This window comes from Rhinolophus sinicus, chromosome 7 (genome assembly GCF_057876585.1).
Source record: "Rhinolophus sinicus isolate RSI-liver-muscle chromosome 7, RSI-T2T, whole genome shotgun sequence".
NCBI classification, from domain to species: Eukaryota; Metazoa; Chordata; class Mammalia; order Chiroptera; family Rhinolophidae; genus Rhinolophus; species Rhinolophus sinicus.
This window is the reverse complement of record NC_142507.1, coordinates 25,786,458-25,809,939: the sequence shown is the minus strand read 5'-3', so window position 1 is coordinate 25,809,939 and position 23,482 is coordinate 25,786,458.

The window sequence follows — 23,482 nt, the reverse complement described above, 5'->3', positions numbered from 1 at the left end:
AATGAAATGTTTATATTCTTTCCAACTTCTACACTTGTATCCTGAAGCAGTTCAGTAAACACTGGGAAAACTGTGGAAACAAACAAAATTAATGTCATGTTAATATCATTTTTTTTGTCAATATGTGCCAGCCATGTCAAACAGTAAATATCTGAATACTATATTGATTAGCCACACTAGTTTTTTTTAAAAAATCAATTACTAATAGCCAAGATATGGAGGTATCCTGGGAGTCCATCAATGGATGAATGCATAAAGAACACGTGGTGCATATATACAATGGTACATTACTCAGCCATAAAAAAATTAATAAAATCTTGTTATCTGAAACAACATGGATGGACCTAAAGAGTATTTTGCTGAGTGGAGTAAGTCAGACAGAGAAAGACAAATGTCATATGATTTCACTTACATGTGGAACCTAAAGAACAAAATAAATGAACAAACAAACTCACAGATATTAAGAATATTTTGAGTTGCCAGATGGGAGGCGGGTTGGGGGGATGGGTAAAAAAGGGGAAGGGATTAAAAAGTATAAATTGGTAGTTACAAAATAGGCATGAGGATGTATAGTATAAAGAACATAGCCAGTGATAGTGTAATAACTATGGTGAGCCTTTCATAAGTTATATAACTGTTTAATCACTATACTGTACACCTGAAACTAATGTAATATTGTATGTCAACTATAATTGAAAAATTAAAGAAAGAAGTTCAAAAATCAATTACTTGGACATCTGAGAAAATAATAAACATTAAACCCAGGGTAGTAGCAATTAAGGTAGAGGGGAGAGCAGATAAAAAGGAAGAGGAATGCACACAGTTTTTAACCATATTTATTTCTTAATTTAAATAGTGGGTACAGAGATTTTCATTATTCTTTCCCAGTATCTTTTTGTAAGTCTGTAGTAAGATACATGGTAACACCAAATATTTATTGCTGGCTAAAATTGAAAAGATTCAATCTTACTTCATGTCTTCATAAAACACAAACTACATAACTCACCTAATGTGAAAGAGTTTATTGAAATAGCCTTATAACTATTAAGGAAATTGAATTAATAATTGTTTAAACTCCCAAAACATAAATCTCCAGGGAAAAAAAAAAAAAAAACTTTAATAGAGAATTCTATACAACAATTTTTAAAAATTAACGCCAATTTTATACAATCTTGTCTAGAAAATAAAAGAGCATGTTGACTGACTCTTTTGAGGAAGTTTAGCCTGATACAAAACCAGATAAAGGGAGTACCAGAAAGAAAAAAAACAAAACAAAACAAAAAAGAAAACACTGCAGACCACTTCCTCTCATGAACATAGACACAAAAATCATTAACAAAGTACTGGCAAATAAAATTCATCAGTATAAAAATATTTATACACCATGACCAAGTAGAATTTATTCAGGGATGAAAGATTGGTTCAATATTTGAAAATCAGTTAATAGAATCTACCATACTAACATCTAAAGAAGAAAAGTCACATGATAATACCAATTAATGCAAAAAAGTTACTTCACTTAACTCAACACTCATTTATAATTAAATAAAATCTCTCAGAAAAAATAAGAATAGAACTTAGACAATTTTTAAATGCACATAGACTTTCTACTTAATGGTTAAAGAGTGAACGCTTTCCCTCTCAGAAAGCAAAACAAGGCAAGGATGTCTGCTCTCACCACTCTTACTCAGCATAGTGCTGGAAGTTTCAGCCAGTATAATATGGAAGGAAAAGGACATTGCAGGCATGCAAATTAGAAAATAAAAAGAAATAAAACTGTCCCTTTTTGCAGATAATATTACTGTCTATGTAGAAAATTCTAAGAAATCTACAATACTTCAAAGTGAGCTTAGTAAAACTGTAGGATACAAGATAAATGTGTATATATATATATATATATATATATATATATATATATATATATATATTTGTGTATTCAAGCAATAAACATACAGACCCAGAAATTTTAAAAATGATTTAAAAGTGTTTAAAAAATAAAATAATTAGGCATAAATCTAACAAAGTGTATATAGCACTTGTGTGCTGAAAACTACAAAATGCTGATGTAAGAAATCAAATAAAATCTAAATAAATGAAAAGACATACGCATATCATATTCATGGATTGGAAGTCTTAAGATAGAAGTCTCAAGAAGATGTCACTTCTCCACAAACTGATGTTAAGTTTAATGCAATTCCTATCAAAAATACAGCAAGAGGAGGGAGGAGCTAAAATGGTGGAATAGGTGGGCACTGTGCCAACTGTCTCCCAGGATCACACTACTTGATTCTTTATGATTTATAATATTTGTTTATACTCCTAGATTTTTTTGCATAGGTTTTTGAAATAGATATCATTTTTCAAATTTTGATGAATTCTTAGGATATTATTATCAAGATTATGCTTGTTTCATTAAAAATATTTATAGTGTTCAATATTTTCTAATCCCTGAAACAATTTAAACACATTAGAATTGTTTGTCATTTATTTAAAAATACGTTTTTTCTTGGGAAACCACCTAGCCACATGTTTTTATTGAAGGTACTCTTTCACAGTTTAATATTCAGATAATTAACTGCAATGCCAGAGAGTAACAGCAGGATTTTCTGCATTGCTCTGATCTTTGGCAACTTTTTTCTCCCCTGCTATATTCTGTTTAGACTTTTATCTCCTCTGGAATAAGGTTTCATTAACTATTACTATTTCACCCAATGTTTATCATTTATTTGCATATAGTTGGGCAAATTATTGATGGAGAAAATAAAACCATTGCATAACTAAAAGAAGCATCTCTAGAGTGAATACACATTAAGGGACATAAAGAATATGCATGATAAAGACAAATGAAATTATATGGAAATAAAGAGATAAATTAAAACCAAACAAGTGAAAGGTCTAGAAAAAAGGCAAAGAAAAACTAACAAATGAGTGCTCCCCAAACATTTTGATCTGAGGAACAGTTTACATTTAAAAATTATTGAGAACCTTAAAGCTTTTATTAATGTCAGTTAAATATAGCTATGTTTACATTAGAAATTAAATCTGACAAATTTACATTTTATTTACTTATTTAAAAATCACAATATAAACCCATAACATTTCAGATAAATAACTTATTTTTATGAAAATTAACTAATTTTTCCAAAAATTAAAACAGTGCAGTAGCACTGTTTTATACTTTTATACATCTCAATCGAATAATTGTTTTTAATTCAATGTATTACAATTAGTCATGTCAGTTGAACTATATTAATAAAGAATGGCCTCACAAATTATAAGTATTTAAAAAAATAAGATTTTTTTAAAAACTCTCAGATAATTGTGAAAAATCTTTGATACTATACCAAAAGTTGACAATTGGTAGTTTTTATTTCCAATTTTTTTCATCACACATACTACTGAAAGGGTCAAGATTTAATAAAAGTAGCATTTTCCCCTGTTTTATCACTAACATTCTTAAGTAAAATAATTTTTTTCCCCCACTGCAAGTGGGGAGTATAAACATCACTAGTGCAGTTTGGTGCCACTGCCTTGGTTCATCCTCAGGTTCTAGCACTTTTACCTACCATTAATTTTGTACTATCAGTGCAAATGTCAACCCAGTGTAAAAGGGGATTAACATCTTGCTATTATTATTAGATAGTTTTGATCCAGAATATTCTAGAAGGGTCTTGGAGATTACCTCCAGTAATGATCTACAGAACTTTGAGAAACACTGCAATACACATAAACTGTGGATGTTCTCAAGAAAGCAATAAACAATGGTGTCACCACACAACACCTTCACCTTTTGTTTCCTTGTACCTGCCCCCAAAAGAAAGGAGAGTCTGTAAGACAGATGCTTTCAGGGACTTTGCTAAACCTTTGTGTTTGCACATTATGCCTCCCTGTTTGGTCCCAGAAAGATGACTGGACAGTCAATGACGAGTAAGATTCCTCACAGAAGGAACAACTCAAGCCAGATGCAGTCGTGGGGACCAACAGGAGAACCCATGGGGTTCACAGAGTTGGGCACAGCCCCCCCACCTTCCTCAGGCTAAGGAAAGCCTCAGCCTCTGTCCCTACATTCCTTCCCAAAACCTGCAAGGGAAGTAATTCAATGAGGTGTTCTCCATCTATTCATATGCATATAGGTTTTTGTCTCTTGGGGAAGTTGAGACTTATGGTCCAGCTGCCTGCAGGCAAGGGTGATTGACTCAAATTGGTTTTCTATTATGATGCACAGAATTCACAGATTTTGAAATTGACAAGCTTTATCTCCTTTGCTTCCCCACCTAACTAATAAAAGTTATTGCACAGGCCCAACCAGGTGCCACAGCCCAGATCTTGAGGCTGCCGGTCCCTTAGCCTCCACATTTAAATTATATTCATGGCTGCTGTCTTTTCTTAACCCTGAGCTGCCCTCGTTGCCCCCCACAACTCTTACCGTGCGGGACGCAACACAATGGGACACATGAAATATTAAAATAATTAATTTAAAAATATTCTATAAATATTATTAGAACCTTCATAATAAAATATGATAGGAAATTCAGCAAGAGACATCTTAGAATGAGGCTGTCATGATATATAAAAATTCGTAAGAATTGAGACATTATGCTCAAAATATTGTTAAGAAACCTGATTCTCTTCAGGAAAGAAAGGAAGAGTCTGAAAAATATTACCAGTTATTAGAAAAAAATTTATTTACTTTTCCATTCCTACTATCATAGATGGTCGATCTCTTCACACATCACTTGGCTATAGTCAGACCGCTAATGGTTTTTCACTTTCAGTGTTTCTTTACTCCAGCCTATCATATTCAGTTTGAACTGATTAATATTCTACATAATAAATATGATCAACATTTTTCAATATTTCCATAGCCAAAAATCAAAATCTGGTACATTCTAACTCAACCAATCATTCCAAGTGTTTCCTTCCATATGGTGCTCTACCCTTACTCCATTCACACAATCTAATTTCAACATTTAGGACTCTCCATTCTCTAAAACAATGTTTGTTTCTACATTTACCCCTATTGCTAATGGTGTTTTCTCAGCTATGGATATTTGATAAATTTACCAAATTCATTTACATCACTCAATTAAAGGGTATATTTTAATATTAATTTCAACAGAGGCACCTTATGATATTATAGAGTCAAAAAAAGGAAACCCCCTTAGGGAAGTGGCTTCTAAATTGAGATTTAGTGATCAATGTGAGATATCCTATGAGGTGAAAGGACATGACAATGGAGTAATAAGAGAACAAAACTAAGATCATCAACTTTAGCATCTTCATATTATATTTTATTTGACTAATATTTATTTTCTATGTCCTCCTTTTTAAAAACATATAAATGTTAAACCTTCTGATCCTTTTAATTAGTTGAGTCAGTTGAAACCCAATTCGAAAGTAGTTTTAAAAATTCTGCAGACCAGCTTTTGGTATTTCCATTTAGACAAAATGGAGCCAAAGAAATGGATGTTTAATATTTTCAAAACTTCCTTTGAATTTGAGTTGCTATTTTCACAGCCTCCCCAGCATCTTTTCTCGTACAACTTCAACCACCATTAAAAAATAAGATATGTCTAAAATATAGTGAGAACATAATTTATAGTGTTAGCTTGATGTAGTCTTAGGTCCATGTCCCAGCATCATGAATACGTCAACTTACTAACATTTCTTCTCACATTTATATTGCTGTATCTGACAGTAGCTTGTTTCTACTTTTCATATATTCTTATCTAAATATGTGTTGCCTCCTAATTTAGATTTAGTACATCAAACCAAATTATAGCAAATTTGCAGAGAAACATAAAAAAAATACCATTTAAATGTAAAGCAGTATTTAGGTGTCATATATATTGCAAGTAAGTTCCTTCATTTCGACATAAACAAGGAAATTAGAAATTTCAATAGTATTTAATAAAACCATTTTTCATTCTTATATTGGAATTATCTTTAAAAAGTTAAACCTGAGTCTTCTCCTTTTCTACATCATTTGACATTAAATTACTGACAAATAACTATCTCATTTTAGAGTATTACTAGTAATGATAAACCAAAGTGCTCATGTCTAAAGTGTTTAGACATGAGTCTAAACATAGTGTCTGCAGTATATTCCCAATAACCCCGAGTATAAAAAATATATCAACATAAGACCAAGATTCAGCCTGTCAGGTTTGAGAAACTGTATTCTCCTATGAGATAGTCTATGCAGCTGGGGCTAATTAACTAGCTTTGTAAAAATATGTTTCAAGAAAACATAAAATGGTATTTTTGTAAAAAACATGATAATAACTAGTATTAGTAGAAATAAAATTCTAGTTGAAATATGATTAAAAGAAGGTGTCAAATTTGCAATTTTTCAGGTCTTATATAGCAAAATATACTTAAGTAATAAATTCCTGTTGGGTTGGATGTGTCAAAGGCACAAAAAAGAGATGTTCCCATTGTGGTTTTCATTTGCATTTCCCTAATGGCTAAAAATGTTGAGCAAGTTTTCATTTACCTGCTGGTCATTCATATATCTTCTTTAGAAAAATGTCTATTCAGGTCCTTTGCTCATTTTTTTAATTGAATTATTTGTGGGGGGTTTTAATTTTATTTGTATTATTATTATTATTACTATTACTGTTGTTATTATTGTTATTATTTGCTATTGAGTAGTATGTGTTCTTTATCTATTTTGGATTTAATTCCTTATCATATTATCAGATACATGGTTTTCAGTTATTTTTTTCTCACTCCATAGGTTGTCTTTACACTTTGCTGATGGTTTCTTTTTCTGTGCAGAAGCTTTTTAGTTTGTTGCAGTCCCAATTGTTTATTTTTTATTTTGCTTCTTTTATTTTAGACTTCCAAAAAATGATTACCAAGACCTATGTCAAGGAGCTTTTCCGTATGTTTTCTTCTAGGAGTTTTATAGTTTCACATCTTAAATTTAAATATTTACTCCATTTCAAATTAATTTTTGTGAGTGGTAAAAGATAGGGGTCAAGTTTCACTCTTCTACCTGTCAATATCCATTTTCCTAGCATTGTTTATGGAAGAGACTATCTTTTCACCATTGAATATTTTGGTTCACTTGTCAAATATTAGTTGACTGTATATACTTGGGTTAATTTCTGGGTTTTCAATTCTGTTCCATTGGTCTTTTGTCTATTTCTATGCCAGTACCATACTGCCTTAATTACTATACCTTTATAGTATAGCTTGAAATCAGGAAGTGTGATGCCTTCTGCTGTGTTCTTCATTCTCAGGATTTCTTTTGCTATTTAGTGTTACTTGTGGTTCCATATACATTTCAGGAGTGTTTTTTTTCTATTTCCAAAAAAATTCCATTGAATCTTGATAGGCATTGTATTGAATCTATAAATGGCTTTTGGTAGTATTGACATTTTAGCAATATTAATTCTTGAACACATGATACTTTTGCATTTACTTATGTGTCCTCTTTGATTTCTTTCATCAATTTCTTACAGTTTTCAGAGTAGAGGTTTTTCACCTCCTTGGTTAAATTTGTTCCTAGATGTTTTATGATCCAGCAATTCCACTTCTGGGAATATCCAAAGGAGACAAAAACACTAACTCAAAAGATATCTGCACCTGCATGTTTATAGCAGCATTATTTAAAATAGCCAAGACTTGGAAATAGCCTGGGGTTCATCAATGGATGAATGGATAAAGAAGTTGATATATACGAGTACTATACACACACACACACACACACACACACACACACACACACACAATTAAGTTCAAGAACTTGTTGCAAAGATGTTGCTAACCTTTTTTGATATCAGAGGGATTTTCATTATGAATTTGTACCAACTCGACAAACAGCTAATCAAGTTTACTATTTGGAAGTGCTGAAAAGGCTGCATGAAAAAGTTGGACTACCTGAACACCAACAGTTCATGGCTCTTACATAACGACAATGCACCAGCTCACACAGCACTGTCTCTGACGGAGTTTTTAGCCAGTAAACAAACAACTGTACTGGAACACCTTCCCTACTCTCCTGATCTGGCTGCCAATGACTTCTTTCTTTACCCAAAAATAAAGGAACTATCGAAAGGAAGACATTTTGAGACATTCAGGCCGACAGCTCTGATGGCCATTCCAGAAAGAGTTCCAAAATTGCTTTGAAGAACGGACTAAGTGCTGGTGTTAGTGCATAGCTTCCCAAGGGGAAGACATTTTGATGACATTCATGATATTCAATGTAATACGATGAAAACTCTGATGGCCATTCCAGAAAATGAGTTCCAAAACTGCACTGGCATCGGTGCATCACTTCCCAAGGGTAGTGCTTCGAAGGTGACTGTAGTGATATTCAGCAATGAGGTAAGTAGCCAAGTCTGGGTGAAAAGCATTTTTATGTTTCATGTGTTCTCATATATTTTTTTTTAATTTCCCAAGACTCCACATTCTATCAAAAAAAGAAAAAGAAAAAGGAAAATAAATGAGTACACGATCATTTTACATTCATTCCTAACACTAAAATGACTGATTTGCTAGATCAATAAAGAAATTTTGATACAATGGTGAGAAAACCCAAAAAAACAGAACATAACCAAAGTAGGTAGTGCAGGCTGGAGAAACTAGACCGGAATGATGAGTTTGATATTTCTTGGTCTTTCATTTACAATGGTGGTTATCAGAATCCCACCTCCAATGCTAACCCAGCATGCGCTTAGATGAAGCATTTGCTATTTTATTAAAACCCACACTTCGAGAAGATTTTACAAAATCCATGACCATGGTGACTCATACAAAGCAAGTGTTTTCGTTTGCATTGTTGATGACTATAGACCTTTTCACCTAACTGTTCCACACTATGTTTAACCCTCTCAATAAAGCTTTTTAAATTTTTTTATTATTTGCTCAGCCAGTCTAAGGAAGTGTGGGGAGCCATGGTTGCAGTTAACTTTAAAGCCTTAATGGCTCAGTTTATACTTAACCTATTTCCTCCCCCTGAAGCAATTGTCTCTGCCTGCATCTGGAGAGTGCTTGCATGCTGCTCAGGAATGTGGTGGGAGTGGCCAGTTCCCAGAACAGAAGGCTGATGTCTATCAGGGCTATTGATAAGATAATTACATTTGGGAGTTTCAGTAAATTTTGTGTCTCCTGTGTTAAAGTTAAAGATTCACTGTTAACTAGGTAATGCATTGTTTGTACTTATTAAACTGCACGTCCACAGAAGGTATAAATTCTGGGGACAAAATAAACTCAGCGTCTCCAGGAACACTGGGGTCCGCGATCGCCATCATCAAAGTGTGAGTGCCTTCTTTCATTCCCACTCCCCTTGTCAGGAACCGTTCGACTCGTGGCGGCTGGCCCGCTACAAGTGGCGCCCGAACAGGGACTGGATATAGGGGTAATAGTGAGGAACACTGTGTGGCAAGGGCCCAGCTCATTGGAGCTAATCAGTGGATGCACGGTGAGCAAGGCACTGTCCCCTCGGTCGAATGAGTGTGTGAGTGAGTGATAGCTCCACGACTTTGTGTTACGGAGCTTGATTGGGTCCTAACCTGCGGTTCCGGTTCTGTCATATGGCATAACGGCGACTGGGTTTTACAACCCACCTGTCCGGGGATTTATACCGGAGCGCCTCTAGCTAAGACGGATTTAGCCCCGCAAGGGACACGGCCAGAAGGACACCTGGGTGTTTTTCTTTGTTTGAAAGAAGGGCCGAGTTAGGGAAAAAGGATGGGTCACACCAGCAGCAAGGACCTGTATGTTAGAGGACTTAAGAAGTTGCTTACCGCCCGTGGCAGTCGGGTGAGCAGAGAACAGTTAGACAAGTTTTATAAAAATTGCAAAAGAAAGGTGGAAAAACAGTTACAAGATTATTATGTTGCCCATGGACTTAAACAAAAGGGCTGCAAGCTAGAAAAAGTGAAACAAGCTGAAAACGAGGAAATTCTCCCATCTGCCGCTTCTGCCGCTTCTCCGGCAGAGAGAGAGAAGGAGGGAGGGGGCGCAAAGTTGTTAGAGGGAGTTCTTAAAGTTAACAAAGAGCCGGTTGCTCAAGAGTTTCCAGACGACATATGGAAAAATTTGAGCCCTAGAGACCAGGAAAAATTAGAGGATGAGGCTGCTAAATATGATAGGGACAAAAACCCTCCTTTAGTGGCTATGGCTCAAGGAGAGGAGCAGCCTGCAGGCACTGCACTCTCTTTTGCAGATCAGCTAAAAAAGATTCAGGGACAGCTGATTGAGCTTAAAGTTGCTGTGGACAGAGAAAATTGTCCTCGGAGTCCCCAGATTCCTTTTAGAGATCAATAAAATCCTCGGGGTAAAGATCCCCCTTAAAAACAGAGGTGCAAAGATTACAAGCTGCACTCACTTCCCTCTCTGTTCAAATGCAATTAGTCCAGGCTCAACAGACTGGGCCTTTATTAAAATCTCAATCAAAATAAAAGCCTAGATTACAACTAAATTCTCCTCCAAGTGTAGTTGCAGGGCTGGATCCACAGCCTGAGGCTCCTGTTTTAGCCCCTGTGACAATCAGGCAATTATCAGGTGTAAAAGATCAAAGGTCCCCCCTACAAGAGATTTTACAAGCTGCTAGTACAGGAGCAACTTTAAAAGGGACACATTGCTTCCTCCAATTCTCCCTAAAATTCTCCCATTTTTGTTATTAAAAAAAAAAAAAAAATCTGGTAGATAGAGATTATTACAAGATTTACAAAAAGTTAATAAAACCATGAAATTAATGGGAGCTTTGTAGACAGGCTTGCCCTGTCCTACAGCCATACCAAAAAACACATATAAAATTGTTTTGGACTTAAAAAGATTGTTTTTATACTATACCTTTAAATCCTAGTGATTGCCCTAGATTTGCTTTCAGTGTTCCTTCTGTTAATTTACAAAAACCTTTTAAGAGATATCATTGGCTAGTGCTACCTCAGGGTATGGCTAATAGCCCTACATTATGTCAAAAATTTGTATCAGCTGAAATAAAATCTACCCAAAGGGCATTTTCAGATATTTACATCATCCACTACATGGATGACATACTTCTTGCCCACTCTTGTGAACCAAAGTTGCTTGCTGCTTTTGCTCATTTACAAAAAAAGCTCCACAATTATGGGCTAGTTCTAGCCCCCCAAAAAAATTCAGCAAGTGCGTCCTTACTCTTATCTGGGATATTGTTTAATGCCTCAAGCCATTGTGCCTCAAAAAATACAAATCCGGCGAGATTGTTTAAAAACATTAAATAATTTCCAAAAGCTACTGGGAGACATTAATTGGATTAGACCTCAGTTGCAGTTGACAACTGGTAAATTACAACCTTTGTTTAAAATATTACGTGGAAAAGCTGATCCTACTTCTCTCCGCGAGATAACATGGGGAAGAGGCTTTGCTTGTATTTCTCCAGGTCTGGAAGAAAAAACCTTTGTAAATTCCTGGTCGGTGTTAAACCATACCATGAGCGACAGCCCACAGAAGAGAAGACATCTATAGATACCCATCCACGCCCCTAGGGTGTGAAAAAGCTCTCACTTTCCACAGCTGCAGAAGGACTTTCCACTTCAGACCCTGTTAAATGGATAAAGACTTTGGGTAGAGGATTTGCTGGGGATATTGCTATTCTGTTTATTGTTCTGTTTGTTTTACATAGTCCTCAGATGTGGACAAATAGCCCTCCGACAGGCTGTAAATGAAATAACTACATGTTCTGTGTTTCTCATGCTTCAAAAACAAAAAAGGGGGAGATGTAGTCACACAACAGCCTAGCCGACTGTCCCCCCATGTCTTTCCTTAAGGAAAGAAGAGCCTGTAAGACTGGCTTTTTAGGACTTTGCTTATCTTTATGTTTTACACCTCATGTCTCTCTGTCTGGTCCCCAAAAGATGGTTTGCAGCCAAAGACGGGTAAGATATCTCAAGGGAGATACAACCTAAGCCAGGCAAAACCGAGTGGGGACCCCCAATGAGCTGCCTTAGAAAAATATGGGAAGAGGCCTTGCCTCCCCTTCCCCCTGCCTGGGAAAAGCCACTGCTGTCTCTGGCTTTCCTCAAAGGAGATCGGTAGCCAATGACGGGTAATGATCAGTAAGCGTTTTTACAACCTAAGACAGGAGTCGATCGCTTTGATGATCGATATCCAATGACGGGTAAGTAAAAATGTCTGTACTGACCACCTAAGCCAGACACGATCTCAAAAATATAAAATAAAAAAGGGGGAGATGTGGGGAGCCATGGTTGCAGTTAACTTTAAAGCCTTAATGGCTCAGTTTATACTTAACCTATTTCCTCCCCCTGAAGCAATTGTCTCTGCCTGCATCTGGAGAGTGCTTGCATGCTGCTCAGGAATGTGGTGGGAGTGGCCAGTTCCCAGAACAGAAGGCTGATGCCTATCAGGGCTATTGATAAGATAATTACATTTGGGAGTTTCAGTAAATTTTGTGTCTCCTGTGTTAAAGTTAAAGATTCACTGTTAACTAGGTAATGCATTGTTTGTACTTGTTAAACTGCACGTCCACAGAAGGTATAAATTCTGGGGACAAAATAAACTCAGCGTCTCCAGGAACACTGGGGTCCGCGATCGCCATCATCAAAGTGTGAGTGCCTTCTTTCATTCCCACTCCCCTTGTCAGGAACCGTTCGACTCGTGGCGGCTGGCCCGCTACAGGAAGGAAATTAAAATGTAAGTAATTGTGGTCTTGGCTTAAATGGACATTAAAAGAACTAAAAAAAAAACAGGATGAAACATCTGTTGATGACTCAAAAGAGATAAATCTTAAAATATTAAAATATGTATGCACTAGTCAAAATAAGCCTCTTTTATAAATGTATTGAATAATTAATGAACAATATCAAGACCAATTAAAAATTTCAACATGTAGATCTACAAGTACACAGTTGCAAGGAGAAAAAGATAAGCAGATGGTGATTTCAGTGCAAACTGATGACAATGGAAATCATTAGTGTATTGTAGTTGAGAAACGAAGAGGATCGTAAATGTTATTAGAGTTTAGTTAAACATAAACTGAGGCAGATGAACAAATATGACAAATAGAAACTAAAGGCAAGAAGCTTAGAAACAGAAGACTAGTACAATGTGAAATAAAGACTATTAGAGGACAAATGTTTGATTAGTCATTATGCATCAAAAACAGACATTAAATAAAAAAACACAAGCAAAAAAAAAAAAAAAACAACAAACACCATTGTGTTAAAAATATTTTTCAATCCCAACACATTAAAAGTCTCAAAATAATGCTTTAATCTTTCAAAAGTAATCTCCTCCAGGAATTACCATAGACTTCAAGAAAAAATTTATTTTGTACACTTTTTTTTTAGAGTATAGAAACTGATTTTCATGGTTTTAATATTCCTAGGAGAAAACACAACTTTTTCTTAACACATATCAATTGGAACAAGAAATTACTTATCTATTGCTATTTAGGAGTTAACGGTAAAGAACTTAATTCAGCAAATATTTACTGAATGCTGAAAACCTAGTATAGATGAAGCACTGTGCCTTTTGGTAGGTCAGTTTCACTGCTCACAGCAGTGAACTGCCCTGATATTGCCCACAATCAAGTATTGAGCTATGCTGGTCAGTTCCATATTTCTAAACTGTTTTTTATTTTCCCCTGTGTTTATCAGAGTCTGATTTTTTGATAAATCAGATCCTATGCAAATGTTAAGTAAAATAGTAAAATTTCTTAACTAAATGACAATGTCCATGATTCCAGCAAGTTCTTGAAATGGATAATTATAAATTATTGTATTCTTGTCAACTGATGAAAAACTGTTTGGTATAGATCAGGACTTTTGACATCACTCCAAAAACATATATCTTGCTGTTTATTAAACCTCTAAGCCCACAAGGAGTGTCGAGTGCATGCATGGACACATACATGCACACAAACCTACATCCCCACAAACAACAACCACAATAGAAAGAGGCAGGCCCTGGCTTAAGAACAGAAGAATAGCATAGCAGAAAAACACAGCCTTTCTAACTTGTTTGCATGCCCATGTATATGAATTTATTGTGTTCAAAATAATTTTATTATTGCTTTTGTTATACAGCCTAGGCTACTTGTAAAAGCTATCAGCATATTTTTAAGCTATGTTGAGTAGACAGCTTAGTAAGTGACTACGAATGTAGGGCACAGCCTTTCCACTTTCATATCTGGAGTGTCTTTCCTATATTGTAAAGCATTGTGAAGCACAAATATCTTCTGACAGTTTGCTACCAGATTAATGACTTGATCTCTTTTATTGCTGGTGGTTGATTATGGCACTTCGATAAAGACTGAAGTGAAAAAGAAAAATCCAAGTTTTAATATGAAACAGATTAACTTTAAAAATTCTATTATTTCAAAAATAAACAGCAAATAAAAATATCTCTCCCTTTATTTATTGACTTTTTTTATGTTCAAAAATAATTTTCTGAGTGTGGAAGCATAAACATTTCAATCATGACTTTCTGATCTCATACTTTATACAAGTAGCTTGAACAAAGCCTTGATTGTGGTTGGCATGAAAGGTAAATGGACTGTAATCCTGCAGAGTGATGTTCTGCAAGTGCCTCTGGGAGTAGACAGATGCCTGGATTCATCCAGCATCTCCCCACTGTCCCTGGTCCAAGTAACATGGGGATGTGGTGGCCTGTGGCCATACATTCCAAAGATGTGCTGGTGCCAATTAAAACCTCTATGTTCTGGAACTGGATTACAAAACTAGGCGTGGATGGGGGAAAGAGGAGAAAAAAATAATACAGCAGTTATGTGGCAGGTAAGTACCAGTAGCAGTTTAAAAAATTTATTCTATATTGTGGTTTTAAGATTATTGTCCTTTTCATAATTGATATTTACAGAGCATTTTGTCCTAGAACACCAGACTATACATTATTTTCTAGTGCACATGGAACATTCTCAAGGATAGACCATATCTTGAGACACAAAACCAGAGTTAGCAACTTTAAGAAGATTGAAATCACACCAAGCATATTCTCTGACCACAAGTCTTTGAAAATTTGAGATCAACTACAAAACCAAAGTGGGAAAAACCACAAATACATGGAAATTAAATAAGATGCTATTAAAAAACGACTGGATCAAATAATAAATAAAAGGAGAGTTCAAAAGATACATACAAACATGAGAATGAAAACACATCTTATCAAAATTATTAGGATGCAATGAAAGCATTAATAAGAGGGAAATTTATATCATTACAGGCCTATCTCAAGAAACAAGAAAAATCCCAAATGAATAACCTCATGTTACACCTTAAAGAACTAGAAAAAGAAGAACAAATGAAATCCAAGGTCATCAGAAGAAAGAAAATAACAAAAATTGGAGCAGAACTAAATGAAATAGAGAACAAAAAGACAATAGAAAAAATTAATGTGACAAAGAGCTGGTTCTTTGAAAAGATTAACAAAATTGACACACCTGTGGCTAGACTCACTAAGATAAAAAGAGAGAAGGCACTAATTAACAAAATCAGAAATGAAAAAGGGGAAGTTATCATGAACACCACAGAAATACAAAGGATCATCCAAGAATACTATGAAGGACTATATGCCAAAAATTCAATAACTTAGAAGAAATGGACAAGTTCTTAAAAACATATAGCCTTCTTAGGCTGAACCATGAAGAACTGGAAAATCTAAACAGACCGATCACAAGTAATGAAATTGAATAGGTCATCCAAAATCTTCCCAAAAGCAAAAGTCCGGGACCAGATGGTTTCACTCTTGAATTCTACCAGACCTTCAAAGAGGATCTAATACCAATCCTGGTCAAACTCTTCCAAAACATTGAAGAAGGAACAGTACTCCCTAACTCATTTTATGAGGCCAACATTACCCTGATACCAAAACCTGGTAAGGACAGCACAAAAAAAGAAAACTACAGACCAATATCTCTGATGAATACAGATGCAAATATCCAAAACAAAATTCTAGCAAATCGAATATAACAATGCATTAAAAAAACTATTCATCATGACCAAGTGGGGTTCAACCCCAGGGGAAAGGATGTTTCAACATCCTCAAATCCATGAATGTGATACATCACATAAACAAAATAAAGGAAAAAATTATATGATTATATCAATTGATGCAGAAAAAGCATTTTACAAGATACAAAATCCATCTACGATTAAAACACTTAATGAAATGTGTATAGAAGGAAAATGACTTAACATAATAAAGGCCATATATGACAAACCCTCAGATAATCTCATAATTAATGGTGAGAAACTGAGGCCCTTTGTCTACATTCAGGAACATGTCAGGGCTGTCCCCTATCACCTCTGCTTTTCAACATATTGTTGGAAGTCCTTAGCAGAGCAATCAGGCAAGAGAAAGAAATAAAAGGCACCCAAATTAGGAATGAGAAGTTAAATTGTCACTCTTTGCAGATGACATGATGCTATATATAGAAAACCCTAAAGATTTCACCAAATAGCTATTACAAATAATCAACGAATTCACTAAGTTGCTGGCTAAAAATCAACGTACAAAAGTCCATTGCATTCCTATATATTAACAATGAAACCTCAGAAAAAAATACAAAAAACAATTCATTTTGCAATTGCAGCAAAAAGAATAAAATACCTAGGAATAAACTTAACCAACGATGTGAAAGAACTATATGCTGAAAACTATAAGACATTTTTAAAAGAAATTGAAGAAGACACGAAGAAATTGAAAGACATTCCATGCTCATGGATTGGAAGAATCAACATCGTTAAAATGGTAATATTACCCCAAGCAACGCACAGATTTAATGTAATCCCCATCAAAATCCCAATGGCATTTTTTAAAGCAATAGAACAAAAAAACATCAGATTTATTTGGAACCACAAAATACCCCAAATAACCAAAGCTATCTTAAGAAAAAAGAACAATACTGGAGGTATCACACTCCCTGACTTTAGCTTGTACTACAGGGCTACAATAATCAAAACAGCATGGTATTGGCAGAAAAACAGACACATAGACCAATGGAATAGAATTGAGAATCCACAAATAAAACCACATAAATATGGATAGATAATTTTTGACAAAGAAACAAAAAGCATACAATGGAGAAAATACAGCCTCTTCAATAAATGGTGCTGGCAGAATTGGATAGCCAGGTGCCAAAGAATGAAGCTGGAATGCTATCTGTCACCATGTATCAAAATTAATTCAAACTGTATTGAAGACTTAAGCATAAGACCTGAAACAATAAACTGCATAGAAGAAAACATAGGTACTAAACTTATGGACCTTGGGTTCAAAGAGTATTTTATGAATTTGACTCCAAAGGCAAGGGAAGTAAAAGCTAAAATAAACTAATGGGACTATATGAAACTTAAAAGCTTCTGCACAGCAAAAGAAAACATGGACAAAATAAAGAGGCAACCAACTGAATGGGAGAAGATTTTTGCAAACAGTGCCTCCGATAAGAGGCTAATATTCAAAATACACAAGGAACTCATGCAACTCAACAACAAACAAACAAACAACACAATTGAAAAATTGGCCAATGACCTGAAGAAACATTTCCCCAAAGAGGACATACTAATGGCAAATAGACATATGAAAAAATGCTCAACATCACTAATCCAGAGAAATGCAAATAAAAACCACAATGAGATGTCACCTCACCTCAGTCAGCATGGCTATCATCAACAAGACAAATAGTAACACGTGTTGGAGAGGCTGCAGAGAAAAAGGAATCCTCATACATTGTTGGTGGGAACGCAGTCTGGTGCAGCTGTTATGGAAGGCAGTGTGGAGGTTCCTCAAAAAATTACACATAGAATTACCATATGACCCAGCAATCCCTCTCCTGGGTATCTACCCAAAAAATGTTTAAGGAACTTGTGCTCTAATGTTCATTGCAGCTTTGTTTACCGTGGCCAAGACATGAAAACAACCAAAATGTCCTTCGATAGATGAATGGATAAAGAAGTTGTGGTATATATACACAATGGAATACTATTCGGCGGTAAGAACAGATGATATAGGAACATTTGTGACAACATGAATGGATCTTGAGAGTATAATGCTAAGTGAAATTAGTCAGACAGAAAAGGCAGAGAACCATATGATTTCACTGATATGTGGCATGTAAACCAAAAACAACAAAAGAACAAGACAAACATATGAGAAATAAAAACTCATAGACACAGACAATACTTTAGTGGTCACCAGAGGGTAAGGGCATGTGGGGTGGTAGATGAGGGTAAAGGGGTATCAAATATATGGTGATGGAAGGAGAACTGACTCTGGGTGGTGAACACACAATGGGATTTATAGATGATGTAATACAGAATTGTACACCTGAAATCTATGTAATTTTACTAACAATTGTCACCCCAATAAATGAAAAAAATGTTTAAGGAACTTAGTGAGAATCTGTAAAAAAAAAAATAAAAAAATATAGCAATCATAAAGAAGGATACAGAAATTATAAAAATAACTAGTCAGAATAAAGAATACAATAACTTGAATGAAGAATACACTTGAAGGAATCTCCAGCAAATTAGATGAAGCAGAGGATTGAATCAATGATTTAGAGGACAAGAGAGCAGAAATCACCCAATAAGAACAACAAAAGGAAAAAAGAATAAAAAGCAATGAAAATAGTTTAAGACACCTGTGGGATAACTTCAACGTCAACAAGAATTGCATCACAGGACCACCAGAAAGAGAAAAGAGGAAACAATGGATTGATTACCTATTTAAAAAAATAATGACTGAAAACTTTCCTAACCTGGTGAAGGAAAATGACACACAAACCCGGGAAGCACTAATAAGAGATTTCCTAATAAGATGAAACCAAACAGACACACAATAAGACACATCATAGTTAAAATTGCAAATGTTAAATACAAAGAGAGAATCCTAAAAGCAGCAACAGAAAGACAGCAACTTACTTAGCAGGGTACTCCCATAAGACTATCAGCTGACTTACATACAGAAACTTTTCAGGGCAGAAGAGGGTGGCAGGAAATATTGAAAGTGATGAAAAAAAAAAAAAAAAAGTCCTACAACAAAGACTGCTCTATCCAGAAAGGCTATCACTTAAAATTGAAGGAGAGATAAAGAGCTCCAAGGAAAGAATAAGGTAAAGATATTCCTTACCACCAAGGCAGCATTGCAGGAAATGTTAAAACAGCTTCTTTAAGCAGAAGAAAGGTGAAAACAAACTAACAAATGAAGACCAGAAATATGAATAACAAAATAGCAATAAGTTCCTATCAATAACCACTTTAAATGTGAATGGACTAAAAGCTCCAATCAATAGACGTAGGGTGGCTGAGTGGACAAGAAAACAAGACCCATACATATGCTGTCTACAAGAGACCCACCTCAGATCAAAAGACAGACATGGATTGAAAGTAAAGGGATGGAAAAAAATATTTCACACAAATGGAAACAAGAGGGAGAAAAAACAAAACAAAACAAAAAAACAAGGTAGCTATACTTATATCAGACAAAATAGACCTTAAAACAAAAACTATAACAAGAGACAAAGAAGTGCCTTAACTAATGATAAAGAGATCAATACAACAAGAGGACATAACCCTAGTAAACATCTATGTACCCAAATAGGAGCACATACATATATAAAGCAAATATTGACTGAAATGAAGGGAGAGATCAACAGTAATACAGCCATACTAAGGGACATTAACACCCCACTGACACCAATGGACGTATCTTCCAGACAGAGAATCGACAAGAAAATAGCAACTTTAAATGATAAACTAGACTAGGTGAATTTAATTGATATTTGTATTGCTTTTCACCCCAAGGAAGCAGAATATATATTCTTGTCAAGTGCGCATGGAACATTTTAAAATAACATGCTACTGAATAATGAGTGGGTCAACAATGAGGTCAAGGAAGAAATCATAAGATACCTTGAGACAAACAAAAATGAAACCACAATGACCCAAAAGCTATGGGACCCAGCATATACAGTCCTAACAGGGAAATTCATGTAATGCAGACCCACCTAAGAAACAAGAAAATCTCAAATAAACCATTTAACTTTACATTTAAGCAAACTAGAAAAAGAACAACAAACAAAGCCCAAATAGAGTACAAGAAAGGAAATAATGAAGATCAGGGTGGAAATAAATAAAATTGAGGCTAAAAAAAACAATACAGCAGGTCAATGAAACCAAGAGGTGGTTTTTGGAAAGATAAATAAGATTGATAACCTTTGACTGAATTCATCAGTAAAAAAGATGGAGAACCCAAGTAAATTAAATCAGAAATGAAAGAGTAGAAGTGACAATGGATATCTAAAAAAAATAAAATTAAAAAAAATACTACAAGCAACTATACAACAAATTGGGCAAGAAGAAAATAGATAAATTCCTAAAAGCATACAGTCTTCCAAGGCTGAATCAAGAAGAAACAGAAAATCTGAACTGACCAATTACAAGTGATATCAAATCAGTAATCAGCAAGCTCCCAATAATCAAAAGTTCAGGATTGGACGACTTCACACGTGAATTTTACCAAACGTTCAAAGAAGAATTAACACCTATCCTTCTCAAACTCTTTCAAACAATTCAAGAGGAAATTTCCCAAATTCATTGTATGAGGCCACCATTATCCTGATTCCAAAACCAGACAAAGATATTACAAAAAAGAGAACAATAGGCCAATATCCCTGATGAACACAGATGCAAAAATTCTCAACAAAATATTAGCAAACTGAATTCAGCAATACATTAAAAAGATCATAAACCATGACCTAGTGGTATTTTTTTCCTGGGATGCAAGATTAGTTCAATATCTGCAAATCAATTAATGTGATACACCACATAAAGAAAATGAGAAATAAAAATCATATGATCATGTATATCATATAGATCAACAGATAAAAAAGTATTTGTTAAAATCCAGCATCCATTTATGATAAAAACTCTGAGCAAGGTGGGAATACAGCAACCAATATCTCAACATAATAAAGGCCATATGTGGCAAAACCACAGCTAACATCATACTCAATAGGGAAAAGTTAAAAGCACTCTCCTTAATATCAGGGAAAAGACAAGGATGTTTACTTTCACCACTGTTATTCAACATAGTATTGGATAGTGGAAATCTTAGCCACAGCGATCAGAAAAGAAATAGAAATAAAAGGCATCCAAATTGGAAAGGAAGACAAAAAATGGACATTATTTACAGATAACATGATACTATAGAGAACCCCTGAGATTACACCTAAAAACTTTTAGAACTGCTGAATGAATTTAGTAAAGTAGCAGGATACAAAACAAATATTTATAAATTGGTCGCATTTTTATACACCAATAACAAACTATCAGAAATAAAAATTAAGAAAACAATCCCATTTAAAATTGCATCAAAAACAATAAAATACCTAGGAATAAATTAACCAAGGAGGTAAAATATTTGTGCTCAGAAAATTATTAGACATTGCAGAGAGTAATAAAGATACAAGCAAATGGAAGCATATACCCTGCTCATGGATAGGAAGAATTAATGTAGTTAAAATGTCCATACTACCCAAAGCAATCTACATATTCAATGCAATCTCTATCTAAATACCAATGGCATTTTTTTTCACAGAACTAGGACAAATAATCCTAAATTTTTTATGGAACCATAAAGACCCCAAACAGCCGTGGCAATCTTGAGAAAGCAGAACAAAGTGGGAGGTATCATGCTACCTGATATCAAATGATTACTACAAGGCCATAGTAATCAAAACAGCATGGTATTTTGCATATAAACAGAGATCAATAGAACAGAATCAAGAGCCCAGAAGTAAATCCATGCCTATATGGTCTTTTAATCTATGACAAATGAAGCAAGAATATACAATGAAGTAAACACAGTCTATTCAATAAATGGTACTGGGAAAACGGGATAGATACATGCAAAAAAATGAAACTGGACCACCTTCTTACTCTATATACAAGAATATGTTCAGAATGCATTAAAGCCTTAAATGTAAGACCAGAAATCATAAAACTCCTAGAAGAAAACATAGGCAGTAAATTCTCAGACATTAACCTTAGTGATATTTTTTCTGATGTATCTCCTTGGGCAAGGGAAACAAAGAAAAAATAAACAAATGTGACTACATCAAACTAAAAAAGTTTTTGCACAGCAAAGGAAACCATCAACAAAACAAAAAGACATCCTACTGAATGTGAGACGATATACACCAATAATACTGTAGGGAAGATGTTAAGAAAATTCGCCTTCATTGGCTGATGTTAGCTTTTTTGTTTGTCTATTTCCCTTATGTGGAGCAATGTTAGTCTCCCCCATGTGAAGTGGTTGGTCAGATTAAGGTTAGTTTTTGTTCCCTCACATGAGAGACTGCATGAGAGTTGATGGTTAGCTTTTGATTAGTTTTTGTTCCTCTGTTTTCCCACTTAGAGACTGCATGTGGGGTTCCCTCATGTGAGAGACTGTATGTGAGGTACTGGTTAGCTTTTTGTTCCCTCGTATGTGGAGGACTACATGTGAGGAGCTGGTTAGCTTTTTGTTCCCTCACATGTGGAGGACTGCATGTGAGGAGCTGGTTAGCTTTTTGTTCCCCCACATGAGAGACTGCATGTAGGGTTCCCTCCCATGAGAGACTACACATGAAGTATTGGTTAGCTTAGGGCTAAGAAAATTTCTCCCTCACCTCATTCCCAGCAGGAGAGATATAGGAGGATATTGCTTTCTGTCTGTGTTGCCCACATCAGCAGATAAGATGGAGAAGTAACTAAGTTATATCAGAATGATGTGACAGGCATGTTGCCAGGCTTTGGAAGGCCTTGGGCTGATGGTCCCAGGCGAGAACAGCAGGTGTTGTTTGTCTGAATGAACTGGCCCTTCAGCCGGATAAGTAATATCACAGTAAATGCTGGGCCCTCCCGGAACTGACCATTTCCGGAGTGGGAGGTAGGGACAAGGAGCTTGGCTGTAGAGTACATCTGAGAAAACATATAAGACAGACCTCAGTTGGCAGTGTAATTTCATCATCTTGTCATTTGTCATTGGTGATTCTTCATCATTCTAACATTTTGGAACTTCCAGCAACGTGCAGCTTACAACACCAGGAGATGCCCTGACTTCCAGCTGCAGACCTGGTGAGGTCTGGCTCGTTCCGAACTCTCCAGTGTTGTCCCCAGAAGGTTAGCCTTCTTGAGGACTTGTTAGCATCCCACAAACTTGTATGTAGCATGCAGCTTGCAGCATCAGAAGACACCCTAACTTTCAGCAACAACAACTGCAACAGCAATGGCAACAGTAACAACATTCTTGGGAACTAGCAAGCAGCAGTGTGGGAGACGCCTGAGTTTCTCTCAGCTGCAGACCTGGCAAGTTTGATTTATGACTTTTCTATGCTGTTTTTCCTGTGATTCGGTCAGCTTTTGGCATCTACTGTAATAGTTACTATTCTATAAAGTTTATCACTGCTTTTGGATACTCCTTATTGATGTTTTTTGTGTATTTAGACAAGTAATTTTTGATCAATAGTAAA